The sequence below is a fragment of the Pituophis catenifer genome, unplaced genomic scaffold (assembly GCF_029215685.1).
Source record: "Pituophis catenifer annectens isolate HBS135680 unplaced genomic scaffold, rPitCat1.0.hap2 SCAF_5, whole genome shotgun sequence".
In the NCBI taxonomy this organism is placed as follows: Eukaryota; Metazoa; Chordata; class Lepidosauria; order Squamata; family Colubridae; genus Pituophis; species Pituophis catenifer.
In genome coordinates, this window is record NW_027256885.1 from 68970122 (window position 1) to 68983707 (window position 13586).

The 13586-nt window shown below is 42.2% G+C and overlaps 1 pseudogene; it reads right to left on the bottom strand.

Annotated features, from left to right (window-relative positions):
- Positions 1–13586, bottom strand: part of LOC139317704 (ubiquitin carboxyl-terminal hydrolase CYLD-like) — an 83880-nt pseudogene that overhangs the window by 54166 nt on the left and 16128 nt on the right.

Consider the following 13586-nt stretch of genomic DNA (forward strand, 5'->3'; position numbering starts at 1 on the left):
CTCACAGTTCCGAACTGGTAGCGAAGGTACGTGAAACCCACTACTGCTGAGGCCCGCATCGGGGTTGTGTTTGACCTTGGGAGGCTGGGGTGGGCGTGGCCATGGTGGGCATGGTCAGCTCGATGGCACTCGTGTCGGGGGCACCTGTAGTGGCCTGAGCACTCTACTAGCGAAAGTGGGCTCCCAAGCTCAGTTTTTGGCTGCAATGGCCTCTTGCAACCTTCTGCCAGTGAAAACAGAGCTCGGGAAGGCCGCATGCAGCCCTCCTGAGCTCCGTTTTCACTGGCAGAGGCACCACGGGCCGGTCCTTCACTGTTTCCAGGGTGGTCCCACGAGCCAAATGTAAGCACCCCACGGGCCAAATTGACACCCCTGAGATCTAAATCCAAAAATGATAACCTCTTTATTTTTAATGCTGACAATTTTTTTTCCTGCTTATTTCTCTTAAACAAGAAGAAAAGGCTCCAATGCTATTACATTTCAGCTACTTGTAGCTCTATCTACAACAAAAATAAGAAAAATATTGGTTCCTTTCTATGCTATATAAACTGCTTTCTTAAAGTGGTTCTATTCTGTAAGGAGCCAAGAATTAACACAGTGTTGAGAGGCCTACAAATCTAATCAATAAATACAGTAATCAATATTTACTTTAAAATAAATATATATATATGCATAATTGCCCGAATCAACAATATTTTTCAGTTAGTTATACAGACATGTACCCACAACACAAAACGTTTGGGGAAAAAAAAACCATGACATTTAACAAAGTCTACAAAGTCCTAGCATGACGTTATAATTGAAAAGCTATTGATAATTCAGCGTGACAAACATTTTCCATTTTCGCCCAAATTTCCAATGGTGGAGCAAACAAACACCTAACTTTCCCCCACACTGTTTCAACATTTTTAGAAATGTTGAAACAGTGGGGGAAATACTGAATATTGAAAAAGTGTGTCCAATTAAAGATCCAAGAGAGGAATATGGGAGGCAAGTCAAAAAAAGCATAGCAATTAAAGTATTGAAGCGGGCAAGAGACGATGGATAAATGATTTATCTTTTTTATTATTGTTCTGATTTGCTTTTCTTTTTATCTCTCTTTCTTTTCTCTTTTTAGGTAGGTGACATGACTAGAAGTTAGGTAGGATAGAAAGAAAACATTTTTTTAAATAAAGGGTGATATGATTAAAAGTTAGAATAAGATATAGAAATAAGAGAGGGGGAATATTAGTGTACACACTTTTATGTAATAAAATAAAAGCAATAGTAAGAGAAAATATGGAATAATTGAATCATGATAGACTGTAACTCAATATAAATGTGTATTATTATTAGAAATATATAAGTTGATTGAATGTAATAACTATGATTAATTTTACTAGTTCTATTTGTATTAGAATGCATGATACCCAGGTGCCATACTGTTCACGCATTGATATGTTTGTAAAAAAAATTGAAAAAAAAATTAATGTTCAGGAGTGTATCTCAACTGGACAAGTACTTACTAGAAATATTCCCACAAACACTCCGGCTTCAAATTTCCCTGCAAGATGGTTGCAGTATACCACACTGCCAGTAGGGGTGCTGTTTTCCATCTTGAAAAAGACCCGGTCTCCAACGGTTAGCCCTGGGGACGACAACAGATCTCCTGTTGTAAGATGGACTCTTGTACACTCCCGGATCCCTCCTCTTCGAGGTGCTGCTGGACTACCCTCAACCGCTTTGTCAGGTTCAATCTGGTTGATGGGTACAAAGACACCGCAGTTCTCATGACAGGAGAAGAACTTCTGTCCTTTGAAGGAGCCATCTGTAAAACCCTTCCCGGCTGCTGAGCCCTATAAAAGAGGACAATGGCTCTTCCAGAAAGATAATCTATTCCTCATCTCACTCTCTATTCCTCCAAACAACCCTCGGGGGTAGATTTAGCTGAGAAATTGCACATCTCCCAAGGTTAAACCACTGAATTCTGGTGGTCAAATGAGGATGAGAAAATTTTTGATCAATATGAGCCCAAACTCTTGGTCAGTGTTTCTTGATCTCAGCAAGCTTATGATATGTGGACAATTCCCTACTGGCTGGGGAATTCTGGGAGTTAAAGTCTACCCATCTGCCACAAAGAAGAGGGGACCAAAATTGTGGAAACCTTTTGGGGAAAGTGTGTTTTTGAGGTTTGATGGCTAATAACACCACTTTTTTTTTTAGTTTCAAGATGTGGCTAAGACACTGAGCTTGTCGATCAGAAAGGTAGGCAGTTCGGCAGTTCAAATCCCTAGTACAGGTCTCCTGGATGGACTAGATGACCTCCAAGGTCCCTTCCAACTCTGTTACTGTTTAATAATCATATTCCACTGCTGGAATGGCCTGGGAATAGCCCAGACCTTAACCCAATTGAAAAATCTATGGAGCCAACTAAAGAAACTTGTTAGTCAGAAGCGACCCAGCAATAAAACCCAGTTAATAGAAGCAATCACTCAATCTGTTAGGTGTTGGTTATCACCTTCAAAGCGCTCCATGGCATAGGGCCTAGCTATCTTCGAGACCGCCTGCTGCTACCGACGACCTCCCATCGACCCGTGCGCTCCCACAGAGAGGGCCTCCTCAGGGTGCCATCAGCCAGACAGTGTAGGCTGGTGACCCCCAGGGGGAGGACCTTCTCTGTGGGGGCACCTACCCTCTAGAATCAGCTCCCCCCAGAGATAAGGAGAATCCAGGACCTCAGTGCCTTCCGTCGTGCCCTTAAAACCCATTTTTTCAAGCAAGCCGGGCTGGCTTAAGAAGAAATTTTTAATTGTTTTTAAATGTTTTAAACATTTTAATTGGTAATGAGTTTTAATTGGGCCAAATTTATATATCTTTTAATTGTTTTTTAATATTTGTCCTGCATGTTTTTTAATTTTGGCTGTACACCGCCCTGAGTCCTCAGGGAGAAGGGCGGTATAGAAATTCAATAATAAATAAATAAATAAAAATAAATCTTGGTTTCACATTATACAGGTGAAACTCGAAAAATTAGAATATCGTGCAAAAGTTCATTTATTTCAGTAATGCAACTTAAAAGGTGAAACTAATATATGAGATAGACTCATTACATGCAAAGCGAGATAGTTCAAGCCTTGATTTGTCATAATTTTGATGATTATGGCTTACAGCTCATGAAAAGCCCAAATTCACAATCTCAGAAAATTAGAATATTACATGAAATCAATAAAACAAGGATTGTACATAGAACAATATCGGACCTCTGAAAAGTATAAGCATGCATGTGTACTCAGTTCTTTGTTTGGGCCCCTTTTGCATCAATTACTGCCTCAATGCTGCGTGGCATGGATGCTAACAGCCTGTGGCACTGCTGTGGTGTTATGGAAGACCAGGATGCTTCAATAGCAGCCTTTAGCTCTTCTGCATTGTTCAGTCTCATGTCTCTCATCTTTCTCTTGGCAATGCCCCATAGATTCTCTATGGGGTTCAAGTCAGGTGAGTTTGCTGGCCAATCAAGCACAGTAATCCCATGGTCATTGAACCAGGTTTTGGTACTTTTGGCAGTGTGGGCAGGTGCCAAGTCCTGCTGGAAAATGAAGTCAGCATCCCCATAAAGCTCTTCTGTGGAAGGAAGCATGAAGTGCTCCAAAATCTCCTGGTAGATGGCTGCGTTGACCCTGGACTTAATGAAGCACAGTGGACCAACAACAGGAGATGACATGACTCCCCAAATCAACACAGACTGTGGAAACTTCACACTGGACTTCAAGCATCTTGCAGTGTGTGCCTCTCCATTCTTCCTCCAGACTCTGGGTCCTTGGTTTCCAAATGAGATGCAAAAGTTACTCTCATCAGAAAAGAGGACTTTGGATAAGGTGACCAGATTTTAACATTGGTAAAGAGGGACATTGTGGGCGTGGCTTATTTTGTGGGCGTGGCTAGCTGGTCATGTGACTGGGTGGGCGTGGCTAGCTGGTCATGTGACCGGGTGGCCATGGCTATGTGTATAGGGTAAGGTGAACAGATTTTAACATTGGTAAGAGGGACACCATTGTGGGCATGGCTTATTGTGTGGGCGTGGCTTGGAGGCCATGTGACTGGGTGGGCGTGGCTAGCTGGTCATGTGACCGGGTGGCCATGGCTATGTGTATAGGGACTACTCAGAGGGCTGGAAAGTCATTTCTGACAGGTCCTCACACTTTTGACTGGTCCTCACACTTATGACCATCCTCACATTTATGCCCGTGCAGCATTCTTAAGAACCATGTCACTCATTTCACAACTGCTTCTCTTCACCATGGTGACAAGATAGGGCAAAAACGTAAAATGTGAGGACAGTCGTAAGTTCGAGGACTGGTCAAAAATGCGAGGACCAGTCAAAAATAACTTTTTCAGCCGTCTGAGTAGTCCATATGCACAAAAGGACTAACCAGAGGGCTGAAAAAAGTCATTTCTGACAGGTCCTCACACTTTTGACTGGTCCTCACACTTATGACCATCCTCACATTTATGCCCGTGCAGCATTCTTAACAACCACGTCACTCATTTCACAACTGCTTCTCTTCACCATGATGACAAGATAGGGCAAAAATGTAAAATGTGAGGACAGTCGTAAGTTCGAGGACTGGTCAAAAGTGCGAGGACCAGTCAAAAATAACTTTTTCAGCCCTCTGAGTAGTCCATATGCATAAAAGGATACAGTAATTGAGAGGGATGAAGGAAGGGAAGGGAAATTAGAGTAGGAGTGATGGTTAAGAGAGGGAGGAAGAGAGGAGGAGAAGGAGAAAGGAAGAGGAAGTAGGGAGGAGAAGAAGAGGGGGGGAAGAGAAAGTAAGAAGGAAAGAAAAGAGAGGTGGTAGGTTTGAGGAGAAAGATTGCTGTACAATAAAAAAGATGAAAGGGAAGAAAGCCAACCCCAAACAAATATAAAGATATTAAGATAAAGAATGAATTGTTAAACTTTAAAGAATAAAAGAGAACAAATATGAATAAATAGCAATAATTAGAAACACACATACATACAATGTATTTTCTTTGAACAGAATATTTGGCTGGTTCACAAATTTAAACAGTGTTTAGTCATTTCAATTAAATTTACAATTTCTATATTTCCTTTTTGCCATATTTATTCCTCATCTATTTTTTTAAAAAAACAATATTACCCTTCATCCTCATCTCTAATCTTAATCAAATTCAATTTTTCCCTTCTATTCTATTTTATACCCCTTCCCATTGTCATCTATTTTTATATCCATCCTCACATTGGTTAATTATGTAATTATGTAATACAGTTGTTTAATACAAATTCAACATTTTAATATAAATCAATTAGTTATATAACTATCTTTTTTGTATATTAATCAATATGAACATGAATATTCCAATTATTTCCATGCAATCCAATTTCTTACAAATCAATTAATTATACTTACCAATAATAATAAACCAAATAATTTCCCCCATATATTCCTCCAAACCACAACTTAACCATTTCTGCTTTCAACACAGTATACAATTAATAATATCTCAATTATTACAATTCCCTAGTTAAAAAGAGCTTTTTTTTCTTTTGTGTTTTAAAATCTTGAACTCTCCTCTTTTGCCCTAAATAATTTTCCATTGTTTGCACTTACCTTTTTTGGTGAGGAAAAGGAAAATAAATCTGCTGCCTAATTTTCCAACGTTGCAAGCAAACCGCAAAGCCAACAGCCTGTTTTACTTTCAGTTTCGTTTTGAGCTTGGTTTGCACAAAGAGGAAAAAAAAACTGAGCAATTTAGCAAGAGCAGAGCCCTGTGCAAATCAGCTGAGAGGGGGAAGCCGAGCTAATTAATGTAGGGCGGCCCTTTGAAGCCCCGCGGCAAGAGTTTAAACAGGTTTTTTCCCTCTAGCCATCAGCGGGGATTCAGGAGGCAGCCGGGAACCAGGAGGCAGAATGAAAAATCGGGACTTTTTTAAAACGCCGCGGGACGCGGGACAAATTGCTCAAAAGCGGGACTGTCCCGCCAAAAGCGGGACATCTGGTCACCTTAACTTTGGACCAATGAGCAACAGACCAGCACTTTTTGTCTTTAGCCCAGGTAAGACGCTTCTGATGTTGTTTGTTGTTCAGGAGCGGCTTGACAAGAGGAATACGACATTTGAAGCCCATGTCCAGGTTCCGTCTGTGTGTGGTGGCTCTTGATGCACTGACTCCAGCCTCAGTCCACTCCTTGTGAAAGTCCCCAACACTTTTGAATGGCCTTTTCCTGACAATCCTCTCCAGGCTGCGGTCATCCCTGCTGCTTGTGCACCTTTTTCTTCCACACTTTTCCCTTCCACATAACTTTCTATTAATGTACTTTGATACAGCACTTTGGGAACATCCAATTTCTTTTGCAATTACCTTTTGAGGCTTTCCCTCCTTATGGAGGGTGTCAATGATGGTTTTCTGCACAACTGTCAGGTCAGCAGTCTTTCCCATGATTATGATTCCTACTGAACCAGACTGAGAGACCATTTAAAGGCTCAGGAACCCTTTGCAGGTGTTATGGCTTAATTAGCTGATTAGAGTGGGACACTTTGAGCCTAGAATATTGAACCTTTTCACAATATTCTAATTTTCTGAGATTGTGAATTTGGGCTTTTCATGAGCTGTAAGCCATAATCATCAAAATTATGACAAATCAAGGCTTGAACTATCTCGCTTTGCATGTAATGAGTCTATCTCATATATTAGTTTCACCTTTTAAGTTGCATTACTGAAATAAATGAATTTTTGCATGATATTCTAATTTTTCGAGTTTCACCTGTACAATATCAACAGCAGATTCTTCCAACGTGGTAGAGAGTTACAGGCAAAAAACACAGGCAGAGGAGAGAATAGCAGACTAGTTTCAGTTTCAGAACTCAGAGCTTAATACAGAACAATTAAGCCATGACCAGGATCCTTTCTGTCTGAATCAGCAAATAGCCCCCATTGGCTGACTTTGTTGCTATGTCCTATTCCAGTTCATGAATATACTCTGACAGCACTGATGATGTTATCTAGTTGCATAATTAAATGTCTGCAAAAAACAACAACAACCCAAACCCAGAGAGCACCAAGCACCTTATAATCTAGGTATTTTATTTAGTTTGCATCTGTACTTTAAAAAGCTCCCTCTCTCAGTCTCTTTTCTTGGCAACACTGAAACACTGTCATCCCAAAAGGCCAAAACTTTTTTTAAAAAATTGCCCACAATGAACATCACAATCCATATGAAGTTTAACAGCTACTGATTAGGAAGCCATTGACACATATTTTCAACGAGCTTACTGTAGGATTCACCTCTGACCTCATTAATATGCCTACCATGCTGCCAATTTGATGATAAAACCTGTTGCTCACATTTCACATCACTTCTAAGTGAACTCCCTGATGAAATCTTAGATTTCACTTCTCATAGATCATAAGAATGATGTCACTCTAAAGGCGGCCAATTTTTTGTTTCAGAGTTTGTATTATTAGGAAACAGATGACTACATTTTGAAAACTATTGTTCAATCTGATTAGACAAACAGTGTGTGCGTTTGTCTCTTATCCATTAGTTTTGTTTTATATTTTCAAAGATGATTAGGGGACCGGAGGGGCTGAAACATATAAAGAATGGTTGCTGGAATTGGATATGATAGCTAAATGAAAAGAAGGACTATGGGGAGACATGATAACAGTGTTCCAGTATCTAAGGGGCTGCCATAAAGAAGAGGGGGTCAACCTATTCTCCAAAGCAGCTGAAGGCAGGAGAAGAATCGGTGGAAACCAGTGGTGAAATCCAAATTTTTTTACTACCGGTTCTGTGGGTGTGGTTTGGTGGGCGTGGCAGGGGAAGGATACTGAAAAATCTCCATTCCCACCCCACTCCAGGGGAAGGATACTGCAAAATCCACATTCCCTCCCCACTCTGGGGCCAGCCAGAGGTGGCATTTGCCGGTTCTCCGAACTACTCAAAACTTCCACTACCGGTTCTCCGAACTGCTTGAAATTTCCACTACTGGTTCTCCAGAACCTGTCAGAACCTGTTGGATTTCACCCCAGTGGAAACTAATCAAGGATAGAAACAACCTAGAACTAAGGAGAAATTTTGTTATAATTAGAACAATTAATTAGTAGAATGACTTACCTCAGAAGTTGTGGGTGCTCCAACACTGATAGTTTTTAAGAAGAGATTGGATAACTGTTTGTCTGAAATGGTATAGGGTACCATCCAAGATCACCGCAGATGGGGACTGCAGCCAAGAAATTAGAAGACGCTTGCTCCTGGGGAGGAAAGCTATGGCAAATCTAGACAGCATACTAAAAAGCAGAGACATCACCCTGCCAACAAAAGTGCGTATAGCCAAGGCTATGGTTTTCCCAGTTGCAATGTATGGCTGTGAAAGTTGGACCATAAAGAAGGCTGAGCGCCAAAGAATTGAGGCCTTTGAACTATGGTGCTGGAGAAGACGCCTGCAAGTCCCTTGGACTGCAAGGCGATCAAACCGGTCAGCCGTAGAGGAGATCAACCCTGACTGCTCTTTAGAAGGCCAGATCCTGAAGATGAAACTCAAATACTTTGGCCACCTAATGAGAAGGAAGGACTCACTGGAGAAGAGCCTAATGCTGGAAAAGATTGAGGGCAAAAGAAGAAGGGGACGGCAGAGAATGAGGTGACTGGATGGAGTCACTGAAGCAGTCAGTGTAAGCTTAAATGGACTCCAGAGGATGGTAGAAAGTGGTGGGTTGCTCCCAGTTCTGTCCGGTTCTTGCAAACCAGTAGTAAAAGTGGCAGGAGGCTCTGCCCATCTGACTGGACGTCATAATGGATGATCTGTGCATGCGCAATAGCTTCTGCGCATGCGTAGAAGCATGCACACATGCTCCCATTGAGAACCGATAGTAAAGGTAAGTAGAACCCACCCCTGATGGTAGAGGACAGGAAGGCCTGGAGGAACGTTGTCCATGGGGTTGCGATGGGTCGGACATGACTTCGCAACTAACTAACAACAACAACAACCCTGCCTGAGCAGTGGGTTGGACTAGAAGACCTCCAAGGTCACTTCCAACTCTGTTATTCTGTTCTGTTATTCTGTTATATTATTCAATTTTTTTTTTTAAAAAAAGGAAGAACCGAATTTTAAAAAAAATCCCTAAAGAATTAAGTCTAATTGATTAGTTTTCTCCTTCCTCACTTTCCCTGCCCTTTTCGAATGTGCCAATTTCAAAACTGGGCTCTTTTAATCCTGTCTTTTAAGAGTTGCTTATTTAAACTACCTCTCTAAAGCGTGCCCTGGTTGTTATTTTCATTCCGGGTTAAACTTGCTTTTAAAAGAAGGAAAACAGGACAGGATCTGGTCTGCCAACAACCAAGGTTCCTTCCAACTCTGTTACTGTTACCCTGGAAGTTGACGCGTTTAAAAACCGGCCCATGCCGTTTCATTTTCAAATTCGATGGCAGAACGAAGGCAGCCTTCTTCTTTGGCAAGCGCCGAACAAACCACAATCTCCTCATCCTTTCCCCCCCTGGTTGTAGGCAGACCCCAATCCGCGGGCAAAGAGATCGTGAGAAAATGCGTGCAATCCAAGCCAAGACGCAACCCCCACCGTTTGTCACAAAGAGGGGGGGAAAGTGTCAGGGAAACCCCCCACCAACCACCGCGTGAAAGCAGCAAGGCAAATGGATGGAAAGGCTTGAAATAGAAGCGCCATTTACAGCAACAGCAAATCTATAGAAAGTCTGGACAGATGCCATCCAAGTTGCGAACCCTGTTCAGAGTTTTTCCAGCACTGGAGGATGGCGTGTGTGTGTGTGTGTGTGTGCGTGTGTGTGTGGGGGAGGGAGGGAGGGGGAGAGAGAGAGAGAGAGAGAGAGAGAGAGAGAGAGAGAGAGAGAGAGAGAGAGAGAGAGAGAGTGAGAGAGAGATCTCACCCAAGACAAAAGTTAGCAGGTTTCATGAAAACAGGGCCATATTTTGCAAAAAAACAGGGCGTGCAGAGGGTTTGGGAGTCCTGCAGAGTGCTCCTGGGGGCTGGGGAGGGCATAAACGTGACACATGGACGGTTTGGGAGGCCAAAAACAGGCCCATTTTTACAAAAACGGGGGCGTTTTTGCCCTCCCCAGCCCTCAGGAGCACTCTGCAGGACTCCCAAACCCTATAGGCATCCCATTTTTGTGAAAAACAGGGCTGTTTTTTGCAAAAACAGGACACACAGAGGGATTGGGAGGCCTGCAGAGTGCCCCTGGGGGCCGGGGAAGGCAAAAACTTTTTTCTTCTTGTTTACCTCTTTGAAATCTTGGTGCATTTTATAATCTGAAAAATATGGTAAATAAAGTGGGGGTTTTCATGAAAAGGAGTCTATTTCTTGTTTCTGCTAAGGCTGGGTCAGAACAGTTATTAATGCCATCAGCTCTCTTCAAGGAGATGTATTTCTTTAAATCTTTCCCCCAAAATTTAATATGGGAGAGAGATTGGCCTCCCCCAGCCTGTGCTGCCTTACTACCTATTAACAAAGTTACAGGTGGAATCATTTTTATACTGTACTATAACCTCCTCCCTCTGCAGCATTGCAGAGCAGTGTTTCTCAAACTTGGGCACTTGAAGATGAATGGACTTCAACTTCCCGAATTCTATAGACATCTTGGTTTAACCAGCTTAGCTGCCTGGAGAATTCTGGGAGTTGAAATTCATCCATTTCCAATGGCCAAGATTGAGAAATGTTGTACTAGAGGTTGCAGCCTTTCCACTCATTTCTAGGTTGACAACACTTAACTAAGGCCAGTTAAAGATGCCTAACCTCACAATGATCAGCAAAATCAAGCTTTATTAAGAAAGAAGGAAAGATAAAGTGTGAAGCTCTTATCCTAACTTGAAATATTCTTACAAAAGTCAAAGTAGATAAAGATAGATGCTAGAAATGTACCAATTAGGGACAGCAACTTAAAGAAAAGATACAAACATCAAAAACAATGCAACTGATGGACCACAAGATGGTGCTCATATGTTAACAATTAGCAAGCCCTTTCTTCCTACTTCCAAACTATATTTCAGCTCAGAAGATAGTTTTATGGAAGTTTGCTTTTATGTATCATAACAGTATTGAGTCTTTTATACAGACAAAGATGGAAGGACTCACAGATGCCTACAACGGGAGAATGAGTGAGGAAGCTGATAGAATTGGAAGAGATGGAGACATTGACAGCTTTGATTAAAGAAAAGACTTTGACTAATTTTATTTCTACTTGGAAATCAGTTTGGGATTTTTTGGTGAAAGCCTGAAGAAAATGAAATGTCGATTTTGGAATTTGATGATCAGAATGATAAGGGATTATAACCCTAGAGTAAGAATTTGATGTCTCCTTTTTGTTTATATCTGTACCTAGGAAAATTGGAAGCCATTCTTGTTCTATTTTTCTTTTCTTTTTTTTCTTTTTGAACCTCTATCTTCTCTTTTTCTTCTTCTTAATTTTTTTCTTTTTTAAATTATTTTTTCTTCTTTGCTTATGTTTTAATTTAGTGTTTCTGAAAATCAATTAAATTATATATATAAAAAAGACCTGGTCTCAGATGAGAGTTAAAAAAAGGAACAGTGGACCCTTATAAAAAGAAAAAGAAATTTAGCACAATTCTTATCCAAATGTTTTCCTATTCTTATAGGGCAGTGTTGGCGAACCTTTTTGGCACTGAGTGCTGAAACAGGAGCGCGCACCTGGGAGGTGCACCGGAAAACGGAAGAGCAGCTCCCCGGCATGCACGCGCGGGAGCAGCCGAAACCGGAAGAGCAATTCCTTCTGAGCTTCTGTTTTCTGGCGGGCGCATGTGCGTCGGTCACCTGGTCTTCCGGTTTCTGGCATGCATGCGCGTGCAAAGACCAGCTGGCCAGCATGCATGTGCACGCCGGAAACCAAAAGCTCAGCTTCCCGGCATGCGCATGCATGCCTGAAGTCCAACTGTCTGGCACGCATGTGCACACTGGAACCCGGAAGAGCAACAGGCAACAGCTGGCGTGCCTGGAAAGATGGCACTGCGTGCCACTTTTGGCATGCGTGCCATAGGTTCACCATCACGGCTACAGGGGATGTAAGACCCTTTGAAACAAAATGCTGCCTCTGTTCAGGTTGTTAGCTGGAAATTTCTTCTTCTTGGAAATTCCAATTTATTGGATTTAGCTCTTCTTTGGTTCCACCAAGAGTTTGCCGTTATTTTTAAAAGCTTTCCAAATCTCTTAAATCCAGCAAAGGGGATGAAGTTGTGGTATCCCTCACTGCTGCTTAGTGAAAGGGTGTGCCTTTCCCTTAGAATTCTGAAACTTGGATGGATGGATGCAGGAGTGGGTTGCTGGGGGTTCGCAGGGGTTTGGGAGAAACTCTAGCTAAGATTCTGTGCAGTTTGGAGAACCCCCAAATCCCACTCCTGGCTGGCCCCGCCCACCCCGCCCTTCCCAGGAGTCCCCACATGGCCCATTTTGGATGCAGGGAAGTGCAGGGCGCGCGCTGAGGCTTGGGGAGGGTGAAAAAACCCAGCAACTGGGCAGAGAACCCCTTGCTAAAATTTTTGAAGCCCACCCCTGGATGGATGGATGGATGGATAGATTGATGGATGGATGGATGACAGTGAGTTAGGAATGGAATTTGCAGCCTATTTTCGTGAGTTGCAACAGGTGTTCAATTGTAAAAGAGTAGTGCACAAGAAAGTACTAAACTGGCCAAATTGTCTTATGATAAGCATCCATATGAAAGGTACAAGATTGGTAAAGGTAAAGGTTCCCCTCGCACATATATCAATTCCCAGAATTCCCCAACCAGCAAGCAAATTTAAGACGGGTGGACTTCAACTCCCAGAATTCCCCAACCAGAAATAAGTTTAGACGGGTGGACTTCTACTCCCAGAATTCCCCAGCTAGCAAGCAAATTGTGTGGACTTCAACTCCCACAATTTCCCAGCTAGCAAGCAAGTGTAAGTTCTGTGGACTTCAATTCCCAGAATTCCCCAACCAGCAAGCAACTTTAATTTGGGTGGACTACGACTCCCAGAATTCCCCAACCAGCAAGCAAGTTGTGTGGACTTCAACTCCCAGAATTCCCCAACCAGAAATAAGTTTAATTTGGGTGGTCTTCAACTCCCAGAATTCTCCAACCAGCAAGTAAGTTTAAATTGGGTGGACTTCAACTCCCAGAATTCCCCAACCAGCAAGCAAGTTTAAGATGGGTAGACTTCAACTCCCAGAATTCCTCAACCAGCAAGTAAGTTTAAGTTGGGTGGACTTCAACTCCCAGAATTCCCCAACCAGCAGGCAAGTTTAAATTGGGTGGACTTCAACTCCCAGAATTCCCCAGCTAGCAAGCAAGTTTAAGTTCTGTGGACTTCAATTCCCAGAATTCCCCAACCAGCAAGCAAGTTTAAGACGGGTGGACTTCAACACACAGAATTCCCCAGCTAGCAAGCAAGTTTAAGTTCTGTATGTATAATTGTTTTCAGTCTTTGTGCTATAATTGTCATGAATAATTTATAATCGACGTTTTACAGAGAGATCGGTCTATAGTTTTTAACCTTGGTCAGGTCCGTGTCTTCTTTAGGGATAAGTGAAATAATAGTTTCTGCCTAGGATTTTTAT